This window comes from Macaca thibetana, chromosome X (genome assembly GCF_024542745.1).
Source record: "Macaca thibetana thibetana isolate TM-01 chromosome X, ASM2454274v1, whole genome shotgun sequence".
In the NCBI taxonomy this organism is placed as follows: domain Eukaryota; kingdom Metazoa; phylum Chordata; class Mammalia; order Primates; family Cercopithecidae; genus Macaca; species Macaca thibetana.
Genome location: NC_065598.1, coordinates 145,126,502 through 145,149,569, shown reverse-complemented (window position 1 = coordinate 145,149,569; position 23,068 = coordinate 145,126,502). Strand labels below are relative to the sequence as shown.

The window sequence follows — 23,068 nt, the reverse complement described above, 5'->3', positions numbered from 1 at the left end:
CCCCCTGCCTCTGCGTCCCTTTCCCCCTTCCCTCTCTCCAGCCTCCTGGGAAACAAAGGGGCTTTTTATAAAGCGGATTGTTGGCGGCGGCGGCGGGGGTGGGAGGGAGCGGGGATCTATAAAGACAAGAAGAGGTGGGAGGGAGGGAGGGAAGGAAAGAAGCTGCGCGGCCTCCAGGGGCCCAGAGCTGCGGTGGCGGCCGGGAAGCCCCGGCGGGTGCACGGTCGACCCCGCCCGGCCGGTGGGCACTCGGGCGGCAACCCACGCCTGCCAAGAGCTGGGCCGCGCCGCTGCGATGTCGCTCGCCGGCTTGCCGCAACCGGGGAACACAATTCCCCAGCCGCGGGCCGGGGCCTCTGGGGGCGGCGCAATTCCCGCGGGGGTCTACCCCGGGAGACCCAGGCCCTCTCCCTAGCCAACTCTTTCAAAATTGCTCGGTCTCAGGGAGACTTTGCGCCTTTGTTCCAGCGCAGCCGCCTCTAGTAAGCTCGACTCGCTCGCCCTCGCAGACAATGTCCGGGAGCCGGCCTCGGTTTGCTTACCCGTGAACAGCACGTTCACCTTGGGTACCGCGCCCCCGGGGGGCACCGTGCTGCCAAACAACAACGACGAGCCACCCCAGCAAAAGGAGCCCTTTCTCCCCACGCCCCCCAGCCACCCTGTGCTCCTGCCCGCTTACACACACCCACACTCGGGGTGCCCAGGTCAGCCGCACCCAGCTGCAGGAGCGCGGCGGGAGTGAATGCCCCAGCCCGAGGCGCGTGTTTGCCCAGGTTCCGATGGCTTCAGGGCCGAGCTTTCTGGCAGGCTAATCCTATTAGTGTCTGCTTAGTCCGAATTTAATCACGGATCAGAATCAGACGACATCTCCAGCTTTCCAGGAGGCTTCGGACACACTGCATTGGGACGGAGCCTGGCCAAGCCAACTGGCCGAGAAAAGTATTTGGCGGCGCTCCGGGGGGCTTCCCGCCCGCGCTAGCCTGCGCCGGGCGCCCAGCTCTGTCATCGCGCCGATGCTGGGGAACCTGTGCGGACTCTGAAACAGGGGTGCCAGGGCTGCTCCGCAGGAATCCAGTCCGGGCTGCCCTGAACACCAGCTTAGCTCCGGGTTGCTCTCCCCAGGAGTTGGCAGGGGAGGGAGTGCAGGGCAGCGGGTTCGGCGCACACACTCCACACTCTAGCTCAGAGGCGGCAAACAGCGTTGGGGTGGGGGAACCCTTCACCCAGTGCCCACTGCCTACTGGCCTGGGCTCAGGGAGCTGGCATGTGAAGGCACCGTCGCCGGTGACACCCAGGCTGCAAGCGACCCGGGGGTGCTGGGACAGAGTGGGAGACTCCCGGTAGCTAAGCGTAGCCCTAGGAGCCCGCTCAGCTTGCGCCCTTCCACCTTTCCTCCCCGGTACGTGGCTGCCCGCGCCGGATTTCAGACGCCCCATGGGCGCGGAGCCAAAGGCCGTGGTCTCCGGCGTTTCGAGCTGCGCCCAGCCCAGCCGAGCTGGTTCGAGAAAGGGGCGGCCGCCCGCAGCGCCAGGTGGGCCGTGTGCTCAGAGCAAACTTTAGGGTCTACCGACTCGAAGCACCCCGGGACCCCGATCCTCAGCGATGGGGACCATAACTGGGGGCTACAAGTGTACCCCGGAACCCCCAGAACAGTCGGACCTCCTGCGTCCGCCCTCAGCCTTACCGTGCTGCAGAGCTCCGGCGGCGGCGGGGGCAGTGTCCGAGGGGCGGGCGGCCGCCAGCGCGGGCAGCCTGGCCTCAGGCGGCCGCCAAGGAGCCCAGCCCTGTTGCAGATCACCCCCTGGCTAGCGGCCGGTGCCCCCGCGCCCGCCCGCCGCCGGCCGCTTTAGCTCGCGGCCAAGTTCATGCTGGCGGCGCTGCAGTGGCGGCCTCAATCTGCTCGCTCCATTCCCACCGCCCGGCTCCGCGCCGCGCGCCCGGAAGGTGGAGTTTCGGGGGTTTAAGTTACTGATAGGCATTTCTCACTGCTGTGTCACTCGGGGAGGAGGAGACACGCACGCCGCACATTCACACACCCTCACACTCACGGCGACGAGCGGCTCCGGCCTTAAAGGGGAAGCCGCGCTGCCCTGCCCGCGACCCCACCAGCCCCAAGCCTGGAAACTCAGGGTTTCCACGCCGGGATGGGGCGGCGGGCATCCAAAGCGCTGCGGCCGCCCAAGTGGCCTCCCAGGCCCTCCCACCAGTCTTTAGAGGAGAAAGCGGCCGCAGGCTGGCTTCGATGTTGCTGCCTCATTTCTCCAGTCGGCTCGAACCAGGGCTTCTGGGGAGGGATCCGAGGGGCGGAAGGGGCATCGGTGCACTCACCTTGGCTGCTCCGCACTCAGTGGAGGGTGGTCTGTGCCCTCGGTGTCAGCTGGCTTGCCTAGGCGGTGCGCTGGTGGGAAGAGGCGACAGCAGGGTTACCGGAACGCCTCCAGCAGACAGAGCCCGCCGGAGGGCCGCAGTCGGGGCCCGGCGCGCTCGGGAAACCCGCACACCGAAGGTAGACTTTCCGCGTCTGGGGAAAGCGAGCTGGACAGCCGTGAGTGGCCGGGACACACTAAGAGCGAGCACGGAGAGCCGAAAGCCAGCGGTCACCAGTGACAGGGCGAGAGAGCGCTCAGGACCGAGAGACCAAGAGAGACAGGAGATCGCACGAGACACAGAGAAGGCAGAGACTGAGAGACAGATATCGAGAGAGGCACCGGCGGAGATAGAGGTAGAGACACGATGGAGGGAGAGTAGAGGAGAGGAGAAGAGAGGAGAGGAGAGGAGAGGAGAGGAGAGGAGGAAAGAAGGAGAGGAGGAGAGAAGGAGAGGAGGACAGGGACCAGAGAACAAGAGAGCTTGCAAGAGGAATGACAGATCCCTGGAGGACCCTGAAGTGTCACAGGGACGGGAGTCTCATCACAAAGTAGCCTATTCAGCCCCCATCCTCCTTCCCATTTTCACCAGAGCCTGACCCTAGGGCTAGCGGCCAGGCCCTTCTCCTCCCCTCGCCCGGGGAGGGTCACTCACCTGCAGTGGGTGGCTACTGGGTGGGTAGCGCCAGTCCCTCCGCCCACGCATCCGCTCACCAGCTCGCGCCCTGACTGCCAAACAGACCCGCTGTGGCAGCAGCGGGGACCAGGGCTCTCAGGTGGCAGTTAGGGAACTGCACCCGCCCCATCCCGGCCGAGTGCCCCACTCCCCACTTCCCACTCCCCCACTCTCAGCGCGGACGCTGTCGGCGTCGCCCGCCAGTACGCTTAGCTCAGAGTCCAAGCTCGCTGGCCAGTCTCCCGTTTCACTGGACCAGGGCACGCGATGCTCCCGCCCAAGCTGGGCTGGATTGGCTCCCTCCGCAGTTATCCCAAGACAGACACCTGCGGCTTCTGCAGGAACATAGGTTCCTTGGGAACTGCCGGGCGGGCCAGCGCGCCCTGTCCACCATCTGCCCTGGCGCCGAGTCCAGCGACTCCCCTCCCACCTATCCCACTTTCCGGGTATTTGGCTGCACCCCTTCCCCAGGTTCCCCTCCCCGGGTGCGTTTCCTAACCTGGACTTCTCCAGCCGATGGCAGCTGCAGGGGCTGAGCACAGCCCGGGAACGCCGCGTCGGCTCCGACAGCAGCAGCGCTCAGCTCCTGTCCGCACCTCTGAGTAGCAACCTGTCACCAACACATCTGGTCACGCTCAGCGGAGCCGCAGGCCACGAATAAAGGGGTGGGCCCGCCGCCCACTAGGCCCCTCCTTCCCTCCACGCCCACGCTCTCGGCCCTCGGAAAGCGCTGGGGCCACCTCGGAGAACCCAGCGAGATCCCTTCGTGGGCTACGTAGGCGCAGTGAGGCTGGGCGATTGCCTCCTAGCGTTTCACGAAGTTACCTGGAGGAAGAGCGGCGTCCAGGCCCAACTGCGAGACACATTCAGGGGCTGTGGCTTCGCAGCCCCGGCGCTGCCGGGATGCGCCCGGCCCAATGGGGCGAGGCTGGGAGTCCACAGTTCGGCAGGGCAGTTGTGAAGGAATCCACCTTGTCTGGGTCCAGTCCTGTCTGCTCGGCAAAGGGCAAGCAGCCAGAAGAGGTTATTGCTCTCTGGTGACTGAACCTTACCTTCAAGGCCCTGCAGGGAGAGAGAGAGTCATCTCAGGGCTGCCAGTGCCCGGGTAGAACTGCGAGAGTGCGGGAGTCCTTTGAAGGAAATCTGATTAAACAAAGCTGAATGGGAGATGGCAATGCCTATCACAGAGCATTGGCAGGATGCTTTTAAAATTCTATCTGCAACCTCAAAGTGATCTAGCCAAGGAGATGGAAGGTGGGTTTCTGTTCCCAGCACCTCCACTCAACCCTCGGATCACTTGCTCTCATCTTCCTCAGTGGGACAAATGATGCCCATTCCCCTAGAGCATCCTAAGAAGCCTGTAATATCACAGCCACACGTCTGCGAGATGACTAACTGCCTGCTTGGCACCAGCACCTGGATGGCCACTAGAAATCGCAAACTCCACATAACCTGACTGAACTGAGTTCTTGATCATCCCCTAAGTGTGCAGTGCCCATAGTCTGCTACCTCAGTTCATGGCTATACCATCCTTCATCTTGCCCAGGCAGAAGGCCCTGGAATCCTCCTGATTCTTCTCTCTTGCTCACACCTCACAGCCAGTCCAGTATTCAATTCTGTCGTCTGCATCATCAAAATGTATCCACAATGTCAGTCTGCTCATCCATTGCTCCCTGGGGGTACCAGCCAGCAGCCTCTCCCCTCAGGATTACTCCAGCAGCTGCCGCACAGACTGCCTTCATTCCTCCCTCCCTTCAACCCTCTCCTTGCAGTCTATTCCCTGATCTCTGTGACAAACCCCACAGTAACTCCCCATTGCACTCAAAGTAGAACTGAAGTGCTTCTAGTGGCCTCTGGGGTCCTTCAGGCATGTCCCTCCCCTTTCTCAATGATGTCATCTTCCCTCCACTCACTCTGCTTCAGCCACACAGACCTCCCAACTCTTCCTCAACACATAGATACATTCCTGCTTTACTTAGGACTTTTGCTTTAGCTGTTCCCTTGGGCTGGAATTCACTTCCCCCAGATATCTATGGGCTGGCTCCCTCATTTCCTTTAGTCTTGACACAAATGTCACCTGGCCACCCTATGTAACATTTCAAAGCCCCACGCCCATCTCTGGCACTTCCTCTCTCCTTCCCAGCTTTGTTTTCTCTTTAGCGCTTACCGCTAGCTGACCTCCTCTATAGGTTAGATCCCAAGAGGGTAGCAGTCAGCGTCTGTTTTGTTCACTGCTGTCTTCCCAGCTCCCAGCACGGTGCCTGGCATGGAGTATCTGTTCAATGAATGTTAGTAGATTCTGCTTTCCTGGAACTTTTCAGGAAACCCTGGGACCACTGCACTATACACACCCACTGGAAAAGAGGCCCATGGATGTCATCACATTTGAAGGTGATTCATGACCTAAACAAAGGTTAAGAAGGCTGGAGGGCAGGCAAAGAGCTTTGTGCTAATGACAGGAAACCAACCTCAGGTCATGTCACCAAGGGGCAGTGTGGCCCACATGCATTGGTGGCAGTCTTACAGGTGGTCACAGAGGTACAGAGAGTGATTCCTTCAGTTACTGGTGGAAAGAGGTTTCCTTGTGGTTGTCACCTTGGGTATCCTAATGTTGACAGACAAATGGGAGAGGAGGCCAGAGACAGAGGGCTTTCTCTCCACTGAGTAGACTAGCTGTGAGAGCCAGGGCCCCTTTTTCACCCAAAACGCAAGACCAAGTCTGGAGCTCAGCAGCACATCTTCCTCCATTAACGTAGGACTAGCCTGTGCTTTACCTGCAGGGTCCGTGTCCCCAGCGAGGTGTTGATCATCACGTCCATGTTCTAGATGAGGAAATCAGACACTCAGAGAGGTGGAGGCATGTATCCAGGGGCACACAGCCCATGAGTGGTAGAGCAGTAAAGCAATTGGGCCTCAAAGCTTGGGCCATTTCCACTTGCTATGTGGCCACCCATGTTTAGTGTGTGCAGTCTTGGCCTGTGGGTCCAAGCAGTGAAAAGAATACCATGGGGTCTCAAGGAGCTGTCCTTCTCCTAGGGGAACTCCTGGTCCTTTTGCTGAGTGGTTGCTAAACAAAAAGCTGGGCTTAGGCTATTGGAGTCCAGAGATACCATGCCGAGGCTAATATGAGCCCTGTCTTTGCTCTGACCCAAACCTGGAGCTCAATGGATTTGAAAAATAAAATCACCAGCCACCTGTCATTTATAGTCATATTCCTGTGAACAGATGCCAAGTTTTCCCAAGTTCATCTGACAAATGCTAGGACTTAACTGGGCAGCCTCTGGAATTCTGGGTGTGGCCTGCGCAGGTAGGGGCCCGTGGAGAACACACATGCTGACTGGAAAGAGGAAACACACATCCAGTGGCTCTATTTCTCATTACTCCCACACTCAAAAGCCTCCTGGGGCTTTCTACTGCCGACAGCACTAAATCCCAATATCTCAGCTTGACGTGCAAGGCCCTCCATAGTGAGCACCAGTCTGTATATTTACTTCTAGATTCTTCTCTTGGTACTTTCACACAGGCACCTGGGTCTCCTGCTTGTCTGGACTGCTGACTGGACACCTAACAATTCCTGGTTCTTCCCACTTCTGCCCCTTTGCTCATATATTTCCTATGCCAGCTCTCCTTTCAAAATATTGCCTGGGCTGGGCACAGTGTATCACGCCTGTAATCCCAGCACTTTGGGAAGCCAAGGAGGGAGAATCCTTTGAGCCCAGGAGTTCGAGGCCCACCTGGGCAAGAAAGTGAGATCCCATCTCTATTTAAAAAAAAAAAAATCCTGTCTGGCCTTCAAGGCCCATCTCAAAGGCCTTCTCCTCAATGAAGCTTGTCCTGAGTCCCATCACAGCACAGGTGCCCTCCCTCCTTTGGACATCCTCGGCCCTAGCTGTCCTTTTCTGACACCGTAGGCCTTTGTTCTCAGTTCTTCCTTGTTTCACAGTTTAACAGTGCCTTTCAGGGGTTTCCCCAAAGCCTCCCTGATGGACTCATGGCTAATCCTCAGCTGCAGTGGGTGTGTGTGTTGGGGGTTGTTCAGGGTACCCTCTGGATGGTAGAATATGAATCCAGAGAGAGGAAGTGAGATGACGGATGTGGCCAGCACCTTCTGGCATCCCCCACTTCACCTCTAATGCTCAGAGGCCATTGGCTGTGCCCAACTGGAGGCCACCACGTTCACCTCCTCCCTTGGCTCCCAGCCCCCTACAGCCATGCCTCACTCAGCCAGGCAGACGCCACACCCCAGTCCCTCAGCAAAACCAGAGATCCCCATCCCCCAGACTCTGGAGCTCTAGGCTCCTGGGGCATTGGCTCAGGGCTTGTGGACTACTCATCTGCATAGAGTTGTAGCCCCAGGGAACCTGAGTTCTCTGACCACAGCTTGCTGGAAGCCACAACCAACAGGAACACTGGAATGAGGATGGACAAGTGCCCTTGGGAAGGCCTAGGGTGGCGACTACCCCATGCAGAGGAAGTGCAGGGAACTTGATCTGGGAGGCAAAAGGCACTGGTGTACACCCAGATTCTGCTGTCTCCCAGCTGTACAATCTCCTGAGCCTCACGGGTCTCATGTGCAAAATGGAGTCACAGTAGTAATGGCCTTATTGGTGTGTAGTCAGGGTTTTAGTTCTGTTATGGACAGGACCACCCTAATCAAGGTGTCTATCCCATCAGTCATTAGCCCTCAGAGAAGAGGATGCTGTCGTGATTGTTATCCTACATACCCTAAAAGACAAGAGGCAGACAGCCTTGAACCTAACCAAATGAAAAGTATTTGGACAAAAGTTCAGGTCTTGCATGTACGTTCAAAACATCTTGTGATATTGAACACTTTGCAAGTGCTTGATATGTCTGGCAAAAAAAGAGATGAGTCCGTGTTAGGTGAGGAAACAGACTGGGGCACTCACAGAGGACACGCTGGCATTTTGCCCCGGTGGGGCAGAGGAGAGCCACTGGGAAGCAAGTTGACTTATTTCTTTTTGCTGTGTTCTTAAACAATTTTAATATTCTTGGGGATGTTGAAGAAACACAATAGAAACAAATGGGAAATTGTTAAAATATTGATCGTAATTTCCTGGCGACTTCACTGATTTAAAATACAGGAACCTTTAAGAAAAAAAAAAAAAAGCCCTCATTAGCAAGCAAGCAGTTAATTAAGGGCCTGTAGAATGGTTTGCATTGATTTCACCATGAAACCAGAAAACTGTGGCTACAAGTCAATTTTTCCCTCCGTAGCTTCTTACTTACCATGAATGCTATTTCCAAAATGCCATAGGTAATGCTACCAAAGCCTAGATAAGGATAGGAAATGGTCATTTAAACAGAGATGGAGAAACAGTTTAGGGAATTAATGTAAATCCAGATGGCTGCCAGTTTCCCGCTTGCACCATGCATAGGACTGAAAGACATTGTCAAAGCTCTTATATAGAAAAAAGTATGCAGATGGCATGCTAATTATTACTCTTCATGCAATGGCATTATTTTCCAACAGAAAAGGCACAACTCAGGACCCACATGGGAAGAGGCTCTACCCGCTGTTCTAGGACCCTTCAGACCATTTGCAATTTTGTGACTTAAAAAGCGAAAATGACACAACTCTGGCCTATGTCTGTCCTAGCAACCATCTAGGCTGCTGCTGCACCATCACCACAATCATTCTCAAGGTTAATGTGACCTAACGCCAGGAAACTAGCTGGGCCCACCGTCGGGCAGGCACACTCTCCAGGACGTCTGGAGAAAACCAGACAATGTGCTCCAGGTGACTTGGGTTTGGAAAGCACAATCATATAAGCAATAAAAGCAGCTAAAGCTCGAGGGCACACCTATTACGTGGCGGGCCCTGCCGTGGCGGGCCCTGTGCTTAACATCTATGAGCTCAATGAAGCCTTGTAAAAACAAATTTCAGGGCTAAGCGAACTGAGGCTCAGAGAGGTTAAGCAATTTTTCTGAGATCACACAGTTACTCACTGTGGAACCAAGATTTGAATGTCCTAGGCAGTCTGGAACTGAGAGGCCTCAAGAGTATCCTATTAACATAAAGCTCAGCAGGGAGGAGGGTAGTAACATGTACTTCACACATGGCTAGCTCTGTGCCTGGTGCTTCGCTAGCTGGCTTGCATCACCTTGTGAGAAGGGATGGTTAGATTTTCAGCAATCTTGTCAACCTGTCGATGACATGTTGGTAGCCTAAAATTGGCAATTGTGGGAATAGGCACACCACCAAAATGGGCAAACGCTACAAATCAGGGCTGGTTGTTAAATATTTACTAACATACCATTGCACCACAGGTGTTAGAGTCAGACTGCCTAGTCCAACTCCTGGCCCCAGCACTTACTGGGTGGCCTGGGGCAAGTTTCCTAATTTGTAAAATGGAGACAACAATAGTGCCCACCTCATCAGGTTGTTGCAATCATTAATTAATCCATATAAATTACCTGGCACAGCATAAGAACTCAATTCACATTAGTTGTAAACATAAGTATACTGCAACTACTACTACTACTACTACTTATCATCATCATCATCATCATTATTATATTTAGGCAGCCATTCACTTTCATCTAGAGTACAGCAACCATGTCCTAACTAGTCTCCTTTCCTCCAGTCTTGTCCTCTCCAATACATTCTCCTCACAGCCACTAGTGTAAATTTCTCAAATACAGATCCTTCCTTGCTTAAACTATTTCCTTGACTCCCTCTAACCCTGAGGGCTAAAGTCCTACCTCCTTTGCTTAGGATATGTAGTCTACCTGACCTGACCCTTCTCCAAAATACCAAAATCTGTCATAGTTTGTTAGGGCTGCCATAACAAAGTGCCACAACTGAGGGGGCTTAAACAACAGACATGTCTTGTCTCATAGTTCTAGAGGCCAGAAGTCTGAAATCAAGGTGTGTCAGCAGAGTTTCTTCTGAGAGCTGTGAGGGAAGGATCTGTCTTAGGCCTTTCTCCTTGGCTTTAGATGGCCATCTTCTTGTGTCTCTTCACACTGTCTTCCTTCAATGCATACCTCTATGTCCAAATTTCTCTCTTTCATAAAGAACACCTGTTATATTGAATTAGGGCCCCACCCTACTCCAGTATAACCACATCTTAACTAATTTCATCTGCAATGACCCTATTTCCAAATAAGGTCACATTTTGAGATACCGGAGGTTGAGACTTCAACATACAACTTCAACTTGGTACTTCGAGATACTGGAGGTTGGGACTTCAACATACAAATTTGGTGGGAGGACACAATTCAGCCAGTAACAGTCTGCCCTCTGGCCCCCAAAAGTTCACATCTTTTTCATGCAAAAGACAGTCACTCCATCTCCATGCCCCCTAAGGCCTTAGCCCAGTCCAGCACCAACTCTCAGTTCATAATCTTATCTAAACATCATTTAAATTAGATATGGGTGAAACTGGGGGTATAATTCATCTTGGAGCAATGTTTCTCTCCATCTGTGTACCTGTGAAACCAGGCAACAAGTTCTCTGCTTCCAAAATGTCATGGTGGGACAGGCATAAGACAGACATTCCCATTCCGAGAAGGAGGAATTGGAAGAGAAAAAAGGAGTCACGGATCCTGAGAAAGTCTGAAAACTAGCAGCACAAATTCCATTTGATTCATTTGATTTTAAGGCTTGAGGATAATCCTCTTTGGCTTGAAGCTCTGTCCTCTGGGTTTGCCACTGAGCCTTTACAAAGATAGCTCATGTGGATGGACAGAGCAAACAAGTCATTGTTCTGCAAAACACTGTTCTTTCACACCTCCATGCTGTGTACCCGTTGTTCTCTTCAGGCAGCAGGAGGCCCTCCTTTCCCCTGGTCAGTTGGGGTACTCCTCTGAAGCTATTAAGCTTCAGCTGAAGCCTAAGGTCCTTGTTTGTGAGGCCCTCTTTGACTCCCTCCTCCCTGAGGCCCAGGAAACGGAGCTGCCCCATTTGTGAAAAGCACCTCTAGCAACTGAGCTGACTCTACTGCAGCCGTTATTACCTTGGCTTGTAACTGTTGATTTACCCGTTTTCTCAGTAGACTATGAACTACTTGATATTAGGCACAAGTTCTCATTTTTGTCATGTCTTTGCAGAATGGAATTGGGCACAGAGCTAGTGTGCAATATATAAATGCCTGTTTCTGTGATATCAAATGCACAAAGGAGCCTTTTCTGAATACCTACTGTGTGCAGAGCATTGGACTTGGGCTGTACACTCTTGGAGAGAGCAGAGGCAGGGACAAACTCTCTCACATTCATCATTAGAGACAACATATGTACCATACTTGAGAGCTGGAAGGGCCTTAGCAGCAGGTGCTGACACCTGACTTATTAACTCATTGATTGGATCATTACACCAACTCTGTAGGATATAACACAGAGTAGTGTAAAGGCAAGCAATCAGGAGCCAACCTGCTTTGAATCCAGGCTTTGCCTGTTACCAGCTATGTGACCTTGGGCAGCTTACTTACCCACTCTGTGTTTTGGTTTCCTTATCTGCAAAATGGGACTAGCGGTGGCACTTACCTCATGGGTTGGTGTGAGGATTTAGTCAGTTAACATCTTTCAGATGTTAGCTATTATTCAGATATAGCCAGGGTCTAACTAGGTGTCCTAGAATCTGCTGCTGCTGCCGCTGGAAAACGCTTGCTGAGGGCAAAACATGCTTAACTGCTGAGCGTCAGGGCTGGGCAAAATAAGTCCTAAGGGCCCCTCCGGTTCTCCTGTGAAGTGCTCCTGTCCTGTATATGAAATGACTTCAGTGCACCAACAAGCAACAGGTACGTAAGTACAAATAAATATGTGCATGTGGGAAGAGGGGAGGCCCCTAAAGAGCTAGGGATGCCCCATGTCAGGTGGTGGCAGCCCCATAAACAAGATCCTGGGTTCTTGGCCCCATCCTGCAAGTGGCCCACTGTGGGACCTGGGACAAGCTCTTTTCCCTTTCTGGGCTTGAGTTTCTGGCTCTCTCACAAGCTTGGACCTCCCATTTCTGGCATTTTCTAGGGAGCTCCCCTCACTTGCCCTGGTAGCCAGGAGACCAGTCCTGGACTGTGGGTGGTCGCCAGTTGTGCTGGTGCTATAGCTATGCCTCCAACCCTGCCTCACAGCCCCATAGCATATCTGCCAGCAGGGAAACCCTGCTCCCTTAAGGACTGAGTGTAGATGCCACTCAGTGAAATTAGAGTAACAAAACCAAAGGAAGGAAGGCAAGGAAGTGGCTTGCTGCTTTTCTGTATAAGCTAGGGTATTTATCTCCCAGGCCCTTTCTCCTGAACTCAGAAGCAGGTGAGGCTAGAGATGCTTTCCTCCCTGAGTGCATTCTGTCTGGGTACTTCATTACTCCCTTAATGCCTCAGGACCTGGGATGTAGAGTGGCCCTCTTGCTCCTGGGATGCTGCTCAAGGCACTTCCAAGGTGGTACTATATGGGGAATTACGGTATTAGGCAGTTGCCAGGAGGAAGAGAGTGTGTGCCTTACAAGGGACTGAAATGTCCCTGCTGTTCAGAGAAAGGAGATTCACAGAATAAGGCAAAATCGATGCCTTTTGCAGCAGCCAAATTTCCATCTCATTGCTGTGTTCTGGAAACGTGATGCCCAGAGCTAGATCACACAGGCTGGTGTCACGTTGCATCAGTGGCAAAACAAATGGCTTCAGTAATAAAATCCCATGGACCTAGTGGCAGATGCCTGGCTGGCTAGGAGGGCCGTGGTGCCTGGCTTTAGAACTGTGGAGGTCCAAGAAAGATAGACACGGTGTTACATTGACCCTTGCAGTGGGCATCTAGAAGCTTCCTACAGGTAGCCATGCAGTGCTCAACATCCTTCCTGTCTGTAGCCCTGCCCCACAGAAGCCATCCTTCCCAGAACATGCCATTGCCCATGTCATTGCCCTGGTCTATCTGTGAAACCACAGTCCCACACTGGCTTCACATTCCTGAAGTGAATGTGGCAGTGTGCCACCCTATAGGCTTCACTCTGCCATGCCATTCCACAGGCCCAGCGACTCTAGGAGAATCAGAGAAGAAGACTCAAGAAGCTTTTGAAACCCTTAGCAGAGGCTGGGAAAATCAGAGCAGAAGCCTCGAGAAGCTTCTGTAACCCTAAGCAGCTGAGAACACCAGGGGCCACGTTTTTCCATAGTAGGGTAAATGGCAAGCAGAACATTTCCTACCCTTGATGGAGGCCAGAACTAACTGTCCCCTGTCAAACTCCATGCCAAGTCCTGCTCTCCGCTCAGGGCTTGTTCCTGCTAATGAAATCGCCATTCTGCCAGTGTAACATTACTTAGCGATTTATTAGTGATTATTGATTTTCAATTGTGGTTTCCAGGGGCTGTGGGATGGAGCAAATCGAAGGCATTCTGCCTGTAGATCTACATCCATTTGCTTGAGGCCACGGGCTCAGATGGCAGGTAGCTCATCCATTGCTGAAAACACCAGGAGAGGAAACCAGCGCTACTTCCTGCTCCTCAGTTTCCACTCACTGTCCCCTGAAAAGCCCTCCATCCCACTTCCCCCAAAACCCCAGTTGCAGATGGGAGCACACGGGGTTTTAAGTGGATGCTTTTATGATTTTTTATAAATGGCCCTGACTGGATCCTGTTCCCACCTCCTAGGACTCACCCTGTCTCTTTGCTCCCCGGAGGCCTCTCTCCTTTTATCTCTCTTAAAGGATTCCCATTTCTTCCTAATGGCCCATTGTCCCTCAGCATGGAAAATGGTGACCTCCCTACCCTGGCAGGAAGCAGGAGCCTTTGGGCCAGTTGTCTGTATTATCTTGTGGCCTTGGGCCTTTTTTACCACCAGGCTCCTGGGCCTGGAAGGAATCTTAAAGTGAAGTTGTTCAACTCCTTTCCCAGCCCTGTCTGTGACTCCCAGATCCAGCCTCCAATGTGAGAAAGAATGGGCACTCATACATTCTCTCCTAAGTGTCTCCTGAGCACCTTCCTCCAGTACCATATTGGAGGAGTTGCAGAAGAAAGATCTATACAAAAAAAAGAAAGGTCTACCAGAAACCTCTTATATATTAAATGACATCTGCTTAGTCTTGTCTGTCTCTTATTCCTACCACCTCTGAAGCACCCAGTTCTTTCTGTGTGGTCTCCAACAAACTTCATGCAGGTGCAGTTTGATAGCATGTCACTTCAGGCTTACACCCCATGCCTCTGCCTGACCTTTTTTGACATTGGCATAGAATGTCAGGGGAATTTGCTTTGCATGTGTACACAGAAGGGAGTTAGGATTCTATGGAGTGAAACTTTGGCCAACGAGGAAAGGAGGTGATGGATAACTGATTCCCTTATTTTCCCCCAGTTCTGAGACACAGTTCATTTGGCTTCTCAGGGGGTTATATGGTATCAAGCAAACAGTCACAAGTTATAGCGGGCAATTAGATATAATATCCTTGTTTTGGCTCTTCTTCCTTTGCTATTTTCCATCTCATCCCTTACTCCTGTTCTTGGGATCACATTCCCCAATAAAGGTACTCACATATAAGCCAATGTCTTAGGCTCTGCTTTCCAGGGAACCAGAGAGTTGCTAGTAGGAAAGGTTTTACAAATCCTAAGGATGGAATTATAGAACTGGATCTCTTACCAGTAAGATGAGAATAAGAACCCCATTTCTGGTGAAAAGAGGGAGCTGTGATGAGCCCTGGCATGCAGTGGCATCACAGTTATTTGCTTTCACCTGTGTAACATGTGGTTATGTGGTAATTGTGACCCTTGACTAGCACGGGGACAATGGTAATTGTAAGGATTTGAGGGTTGCTTGACTTTTGTTACTTTGGGAACTTTGCAGTAAAGAAAATGACAGGCTTAGGTCAGCCAACCATTAATTTAAAACACTCTGTGAAGACTAGAGGGCCTCTATGGATGTATATAAAAGGATCCTTATTTCCTGCCATGGCAGGGCAGGCCATGCTGAAAATCAGACCCAGCACCAAATTGTAAGATTAGCATGCCACAAAGAAGATTGAATGGCAGCCTCAATAGTTTTCTGTATCAAGACCCTGACAGAAAAACAGTGAGACCTTGACACCTGGGATGTAAATATTTGGATAGATAACTGTGAGAACTTGAACTCCCATATTTTCCAGAAGCCTCCATGCTGGCAGCTCTTTTCTTTTTGCCAGAGAAAAGCAGCTTGTTCTTGTGTGGAGACCCTGTAATGATGTCACCTGATGCAGGTGTCTTACAATACAATGCTTTTCCTTCTCAAGACCTGCCTCCACTATCCCTTATTGCCTCCAGACTGATATCTGTGGCACCAGAGACCATCAATTTCTTTTTTTTTTTTTTTTTTTTGAGGCGGAGTTTCGCTCTGTCTCCCAGGCTGGAGTGCAGTGGCCGGATCTCAGCTCACTGCAAGCTCCGCCTCCCGGGTTTACACCATTCTCCTGCCTCAGCCTCCCGAGTAGCTGGGACTACAGGCGCCCGCCACCTCGCCCGGCTAGTTTTTTTTGTATTTTTTAGTAGAGACGGGGTTTCACCATGTTAGCCAGGATGGTCTCGATCTCCCGACCTCGTGATCCGCCCGTCTCGGCCTCCCAAAGTGCTGGGATTACAGGCTTGAGCCACCGCGCCCGGCCCCATCAATTTCTTCATTAATCCTCTTGAATTAAGTCTTTGCAAAAATCGCAGTTTGCCACCACCTTGAAGGGGCCTCTGAGACAGATTGATCTGGGATCTCACCTGTCTCAAGGAAGAAGTGAGAGCATTTTGTTTCCCGAAACATGGAGGCTCCATATTGCAACATGGGAGCTGAGTATAATGGAGGATACAAGCAAACCTGAGTGGTACAAGGGATGGACTGTATCAAACACCTTTTATGTCCCACTTTAAGTCCTCTCGGCCTCACTTGACCCTTAGTTCAGCCACTGCTATGACAACTGGTTTTGTGAAGATTCTGAACACTTCCATGCCAATGCAACCTGCCAGTGCCTTGCAATGCTGGCTTCTCCTCTCCTTCCCTTGGGCATCTCTGATGCCAGCATGGGAACTCTCACTGTACCCACATATGTGTACCCTGGCATTTGGGGGCTTTTACATCCCATAAGATGACTGCCTCTCTTTTTCTTCCCCCATGGATGATCCCAAGATGCATTTAGTATGGTTTCTTAGGTAGCCCTGGAAATTCAAGCAGCCAGTTGCCTTTCATGGAGGGCAACTTGATAAAAAAATTCTTATATTGGCTTTTTCTCCTATGCATTGCTCCCCTGCCTCTCCCTTCTGCTTTCTTGGGTCATCAATTCCCAAAATATTCACACATAAGCTGTTGTCTCCAGTTCTACTGTCTGAGGAGTGCAGGCTAAGAGAGTAGGCACATGCCTACCCTCACTGAGTTTCCAGTCTGGTTGGGGAAACAAACACAGGGTATTTATAAACCTATACAATGTGTACCATACAGGACTGTGCCCAGTGCAGCAGGAGTGAAGGAGATCATAGGAATCCTAAGTAATCTGGAGGGAGGGTTCCCTTAAGTTGTGATGGCTTTGCTGATATGTGAAGCATAGGTAGAAGGTTAGTCAGGAGAAAGGAGTGTGGACCAGTGTTTTTGTGGGGCAGGTATATTTACAGGGTGGAGAGGAGAAGGGGATGCATCAAAAATTGCTGGATGCTTCAGCGTTGTAAGCAGGGGTTGGAGTGGTTTAGGGGAAGTGGAGGCAGCCAGAGCAGAGCACTCTTTCTAGATGAAGTGAGGTCCTGGAGGAAATAAGGCAGGATGGGGTCCAGGACCACAGGAATAAATCAGCTTTCCACAGAGGAAGGAGTAATCCTTCTTCTTTTGAGATTGAAGCCTAAGAAGAAAGAGGGAAGGAAGGTGTGTGGGGATTTTGAGGTGGGGAGGACCCTGAAAGACTCTTTTTTGCAAAGCCTGAGCTAAGCCTGTTGCTGGCAGAGTAAGGGTGGGGCTGAGGCTGGAGGAGGCTTGTGGGGAAGGCACAGGACAGCTGCTAGGTGGGGGGTGGGGAATTCCAGAGCGATTGAGTTGGCTGAGTGAGCTGTCTGCCATACCTGCTTGCAGGCTTTGCATAGAGGAGAGCCTGGGGCAGTTTGTTGAAAGGAGAGCTGGTTTGCTAATCACACCTGAATTGCTGTGAGTTCACACTTACCCTCCACTTGACCCACACTTGCCTTTCCTTTGTACTGCCTTCTCCAAACCTTTAGCCCCCTCTGCAAGGAACAACTGGTCTTAGATCCCCCCAAGCCACAACCCACATTCTTCAAATCGCAATTCAAAGCCCCACCTCCAAGAAGCTATCTTTGTGGTTAATACCGACCATTCTCGAACCCCTCAGCAGAAGCCCCAAACTTGCCCTTTTGTCCAATGCACTCCTATAACTGCTTTTGCCTTCTGAATTTAGCCAGGTCTGGGAGACAACTAGCATCTGTCTCATGGCCCTGTGAGAATGACAGCTCTGAAGGGCAGGGAGGGACTGAGCCCACCTTCCACTCCTGCCCCTGCTTGCGCTAGACAAGTAGGAAGTCTCCAGACATTTTTGGCACTCAAAGGGGGTCAGAGGTAAGGCCCTCCCAGGAGTCCCAAGACCATTCCAGGGATTCTTGAGTCGAGCTCAGACACTCGCTCTTAGGAAGCCCAGAGAGGCTTCAATTTATCTATGAGACCCTTGGATTTGAGTGCAGAATATTGTATGTGCATATGCATGCATGCGTGCAGGTGCACTTTTGTGTATTTTTCTGGGTAGAAGTTCCTTAACTTTTATCTGCTCTTTAAAATACATCTATAATCTTCAAATAACCCAGATCCTCTGCTGCAAACCTTTCTTGGTGGACAGTAGCCTGCAGTTGGCCTACACTCTCTATTCTGTGTGCAGTACTGGGAGGAATCACTGCATAGCTCATCTACCGTCAGTGTGTCAAATTCAGACATTCAAATGGTTGCTACACCACAGTCCCTGGGCTACTGGCAAGGGTGTTGTGGCTATTTGTACTCAGCCAGAATCCAGTCTGTGAGCCGTAGCATCTCTCAACATCCCAGTGAATGAATGACAATTAAGAGCCATCCACGTTTATGAATCTTGTGGAAATTAATAAACCTGTTGGTTCTGGAAGGCCTTTTAAAGTCCATCGAGTTCAGTATTTCCAGAAATGTGTTATATGGAACATGAGTTTTGCCAGATGTGAATAACTGTTCCAAGAAAAAAGATTCAGAGATCAAAAATAACTTGGGAGTTTTAGGGCTAAACAACATTAAGTAGTTCTCTTTCTAGTAGGACTTATCGGAGCCTTTATTATGTTATATGCTTTGAATTTTCAGGAAGAAGATAAAATGAACAGTGTTTCCCAACTCTATTTCAAGCGCTATGAAATTCATTCACAGAGTATCTGGGCAGAAGCAGAATTCCAAAGAGGGCTCTAATCCACAGGTCTAATCTGACCCCCTCCTTTTACAAAGGAAAAGATGAAGCCCCAGAGAAGTAAAAGGTCTTGCAGCCCAAGGTCATCTTCAAAACTATTCAGTTATTAAAGGCAGCTGTAAGGTTGTTGGCTGGGGTGGGATGGGAGGATGCAGACCAAAGAACAAATAGGCTGCCTTAGTTGGTAGTGAGATCCCTGTGTAGCTCTGGAGGATTGAATGAGGGCCAAGTATCCCTCAGCAGGGATGTCATCTAGGATCTTGCTACCAAAATGGTGGTCCAGGGACCAGCCATGTCACCATTCTCTATGAGCTTGTCAGAATCTCAGAATCTCAGACTCCTCCCCTGACCTATCAATTCAGAATATGCACTCGAACAAGCTCACCGGAAAATTCGGTGGCATATTCAAGTGAGAGATGAGGGGGCCCTGTGGGTCACTTATTTGTAGTCTTCTGTTGGCCAGATTTGGATTGGAAACCATTTCCTGAGATTCAGGAAGTTCTCTTCACCCCCTACCTAAGCAACGAACTCTCTGGATACATGAGCACCCTTGGGGATAAGTGGAGAGTGGGGGCGCTATCACTCTTTCCTAACTCCCTGCCCTGCCCAAGCTGCTAGTTTATTTGACGGTCACTTGTGTAGTACTTACTTAGGTGCCTGATGCCATCCAAAGCACTTTACACTAGCTCACTGCATCAGGCAGGGTTTTCCAGATAACTGAGCCACTAGGAAATATATATAGCTGAGCCTTGAACAACGCATGGGCTAGGGGTGCCAGTCCTTGCGCAGTCAGAAATCCATGTATAACTTTTGACTCCCCCGCATACTTAACTACTAATAGCCTACTGTGGACTGGAAGCCTTACTGATAATATAAACAGTCAATTAACATCATGTTTTGCATATTATATGTATTATATACTGCATTCTTACAGTATAGTAAGCTAGAGAAAAGAAAAGATCACTAAGAAAATCATAAGCAAGATGAAATATATTTACTAGTCATTAAACGGAAGTGGATCATCATAAAGGTCTTCATTCTCATCATCACATTGAGTAAGATAAGAAGGAGAATAAAAGAGGGGGGTCTTGCTGTCTTGGGGTGGTAGAAGTGGAAGAAACTCCACGTATAAGCGGACGGCTCAGTTCAGACCTGTTCAAGGGTCAACTGGACATATATATGTGATGGAATTGGTTTGTGCAATTGTGGGGCTGACAAGTCTGAAATGTGCAGGGCAGACCAGCAGACTGGAGACTCAAGCAGGAGTTGACACTGCAGTCCTGGGGTAGAATTTTCTCTTCTCTGGGGAACCTCGGTCTTTGCTCTTCAAGCCTCTGGGCTGATTGTGTGAGGCCCACCCACATCATCCAGGATTAGTCATCTTCTTTACTTCAAGTCCACTTGCAGATTGTCAACGGCAACTACAAAATGCCTCCATATTAACAACTAGACTGGTGTTTGATGGAGTCAGTAGGGGCTAGAGCCTAGACCAAGTGAGACATAAACCTGACCATCACACTCATTTTGGCATTTCAAAAATTCTACTATTAGCTCCATTTTTCTTTTGAGGAAACTGAGATGTCAGAGAATAGGTAACACACCCAAGAGCAGCCAGGCAGTCAGTGACAGAGGCAGGATCTGAACACAGGGAGCCTAACTTCAGACTCCACTAGAGTCTTCACTGCCTCTCAGAGCAGCCTACCCAGTGTCACAGGTCTCAGGGTGACAGCTCACTGGCTCCTAGGTCTGGCTTTGGAGCTGGTACATGCTCTGATCCCAAGGTCTGCCACTGACAGGAGATGTTCCCACAAAGACAGCAGAAGCTTGGCACCTGTCTGGGCCAGGCTTGCAAGGCTTTATTTGCCTGTGGTTTTGAAAATGTCTCTGGGTTGTGTTTTCTGGGCATGTGTGCTCAGGCCTGCACAGGCAGGGGATGCCCACTCATAGCCTGGTTATGAGATGGAGCCTTGATATCCTTGTGCTTCCAGCACAGCCCATGAGCCATCCCAAAGTCTAAAACTCCAAGCTTATGTCCCAGTGCCTGCCCAACTCAGACCCCAAGCCAGGACCATGGGCTATCAATTTCCCATATGGGCAAATTCCCGTATGGGCATGCTTCTGTGAAATGTCCAGAAGTGCCTTCCATGCTGGCCGTAGGGCTATACTGCAGGCCCTGTATTCTGATGGGAGTCTGAGTTCAGATGAAGCTGAAATGGGGTCTGATGATATGGCAGTCTTTTTGGTTGGACCTGACATGGAAATCTCAGGAGAGGCCTGCCCTGCCCCCGCCTCTAGCCTCAGTGTTCACACCTTTATGATGAGAGGGAAAGACTAGAATGATCTTTAGGGTGCTCTTCATCTTAAAACTGGTCTTAAAACAGCAGAGTTTGAAGGTACAGCCCTCCTTTTTCTAGGGCACCAGCAAAGGCATTCCAGAGGGCTTGGTTGGGGACTCTTTTTCTGGAATTGGGTGTTGGGAGCCGGTTGTTAACAGCTAATGGTTAGGCATTGCTTGTTTTCACACTTGTGTAAAACAAACAAACAAACACGAAAAACTTCTAGTAGAACACAGCATTCTAAAGGCAAGAGATGGTGATCTTGAGACAAATCTTTGGGGGAATTAAGACATTTAGAAGATGCAGCCTCTAAGATTCCCTTCCTCTCTCTCTTCTTCCCTTCCTCGCTCCCTCCCTTCCTTCCTCCTTCCTTCCTTCCTTCCTTCTTTCAGTTTTTCTGTCTCCCTCTCTCCCTCCCTCTCTTACTTACTTGCTGTCTGTTATCTTACCCCAGGCACAGGTCAGCTCAAACAGCTGAACAAGGATAGCAGGCATGCTGTCTTGGCCCATCTGGGGAGGGGTTGAACAGCAGCATTCTTCTCCTGCCTCCTCCTCACATTTAACACACACTCTCCCATTATTCTAAAAGAAAAATGCCAGGATTCCAGGAAGCAGTACAAATGTGTGTTGACCTTGGAGCCCTAGATCCATAGTGGCGGCTTGTCCTCAAAGCATACAACTGTAGATGGGGCTGCCACAGGCTTCAGCCTCTCCTTCCTTCTGGGCCCCACGGTGGCTGACTGTTGGACATGAACTCTGATCACAGGGAATGCAGGTGACTCCCTTGAAGAGAGCACTGACCAACACCAAGTTTGGAAGTAAGAGCTGGCCTGGCCAAGGCACTCTGAGTAGACAGTCTCTGCTTGGCTGTCTCAAGAAGAAGAGCCTAAGAGCCTGACTTCTTGTTCCTGCCTTTGGTCCACTATGCTTCCATAAGAGGGCTCCCTTGGGTGTGCACAGTTCTTTACAAATTACCAAACATGTTCCTGTTCCTTCCTTTCAAGTATTCCTCTGTTGATTCTCTTGTTCGCTGCATATTTATCAAATGCTGATTGTGTGTACTTGGTACTGGAGGTAGAACAGTGACTGAGATCAAGCTTATTGCTGCCCTTCTGATATTTGCCACTTCACAGGGAAGAGAGACAAGGAACAAAGAATTTCAAGAGAGGTACATATTTCAAAGACTTTGAGACTCCACTGTAGCCCAAAAAGGCAGTGGAGAGTGCCATGCTCAAGACTACGTGGGGTGGGGTTGTTTGATCTCAGGTGTCCTACCTCCCAGCTCAGGGCTTTCTCCACCTCTCTTCACTGCCCTCCTATTTTTCCACCTACCCCCAGCTGCTGCCAATTGCATTGTCATTCACTGTCATTCATTCAATGAGCTTGGCCAATGATAAGATCCTGTGCTGACTTCCTGTTGTCAAACCAGGGGACAAAACTGAAGCTCTTGGCAATCTTGAGAGAAGCCCAAGCCATGGATAACTACAACAGCTTATTAACCTTCCTTAGCCTCCCACTCTAGCTGGCAAAGTCAGGCTCCACCCTGAGGCTCCTGACACCTGGGATGAGGCCAGGTTAAAGGGACCTGAAGGTGGAATGCTGTAAGCTGGGGCTGGGGAGGGAATTATCTGCCTTGAAGAGGAAAGCTGTGGGTATAACCATGTTTAGGATGTAGAAGGTGTCATGCGCGTCCGTGTGAAGAGACCACCAAACAGGCTTTGTGTGAGCAACATGGCTGTTTATTTCACCTGGGTGCAGGCGGGCTGAGTCCGAAAAGAGAGTCAGCAAAGGGAGATAAGGGTGGGGCCGTTTTATAGGATTTGGGTAGGTAAAGGAAAATTACAGTCAAAGGGGGGTTGTTCTCTGGCGGGCAGGAGTGGGGGTCACAAAGTGCTCAGTGGGGGAGCTTTCTGAGCCAGGATGAGCCAGGAAAAGGAATTTCACAAGATAATATCATCGCTTAAGGCAAGGACCAGCCATTTTCACTTCTTTTGTGGTGGAATGTCATCGGTTAAGGCGAGGCAGGGCATTTGCACTTCTTTTGTGATTCTTCAGTTACTTCAGGCCATCTGGGCATATACGTGCAAGTCACAGGGGATGCGGTGCCTTGGCTTGGGCTCAGAGACCTGACAGAAGGAACCATTCAACTTTGGACCCCTCCTGTGTGCAATAAGCCTGCATTTTATAGGTAAGAAAACTGATGCTTAGAATGGGTGGAAATGTGACTTACCCAATATCACTTGATTTCAGAGAGTTTTGAAGGGAGATGGACCTGGCATTGACTGTTCCTTGCATAAGGCAATCCAGAATGCAACAAAGAGGGTCAGAA

The 23,068-nt window shown here is 50.8% G+C and overlaps 1 protein-coding gene across 6 annotated transcripts in view; it reads right to left on the bottom strand.

The window, feature by feature from the left end:
* The window catches only part of MAMLD1 (mastermind like domain containing 1), a 144,577-nt gene extending 141,345 nt beyond the window's left edge, over window positions 1-3,232 (bottom strand). For 2 of the 6 annotated variants that reach the window (XM_050775309.1, XM_050775310.1), the window contains exons 1-2: window positions 3,022-3,232; window positions 2,329-2,398 (exon numbers count right to left, since the gene is read on the bottom strand). The gene's annotated coding sequence lies outside the window, so the exon portion shown is untranslated. Of the gene's footprint in view, window positions 1-1,684; window positions 1,932-2,328; window positions 2,399-3,021 lie in introns of those variants that run through there. The other 4 variants (XM_050775303.1, XM_050775307.1, XM_050775308.1 and 1 more) reach the window with 3 other exon arrangements.
* Window positions 3,233-23,068: the final 19,836 nt, after the last annotated feature.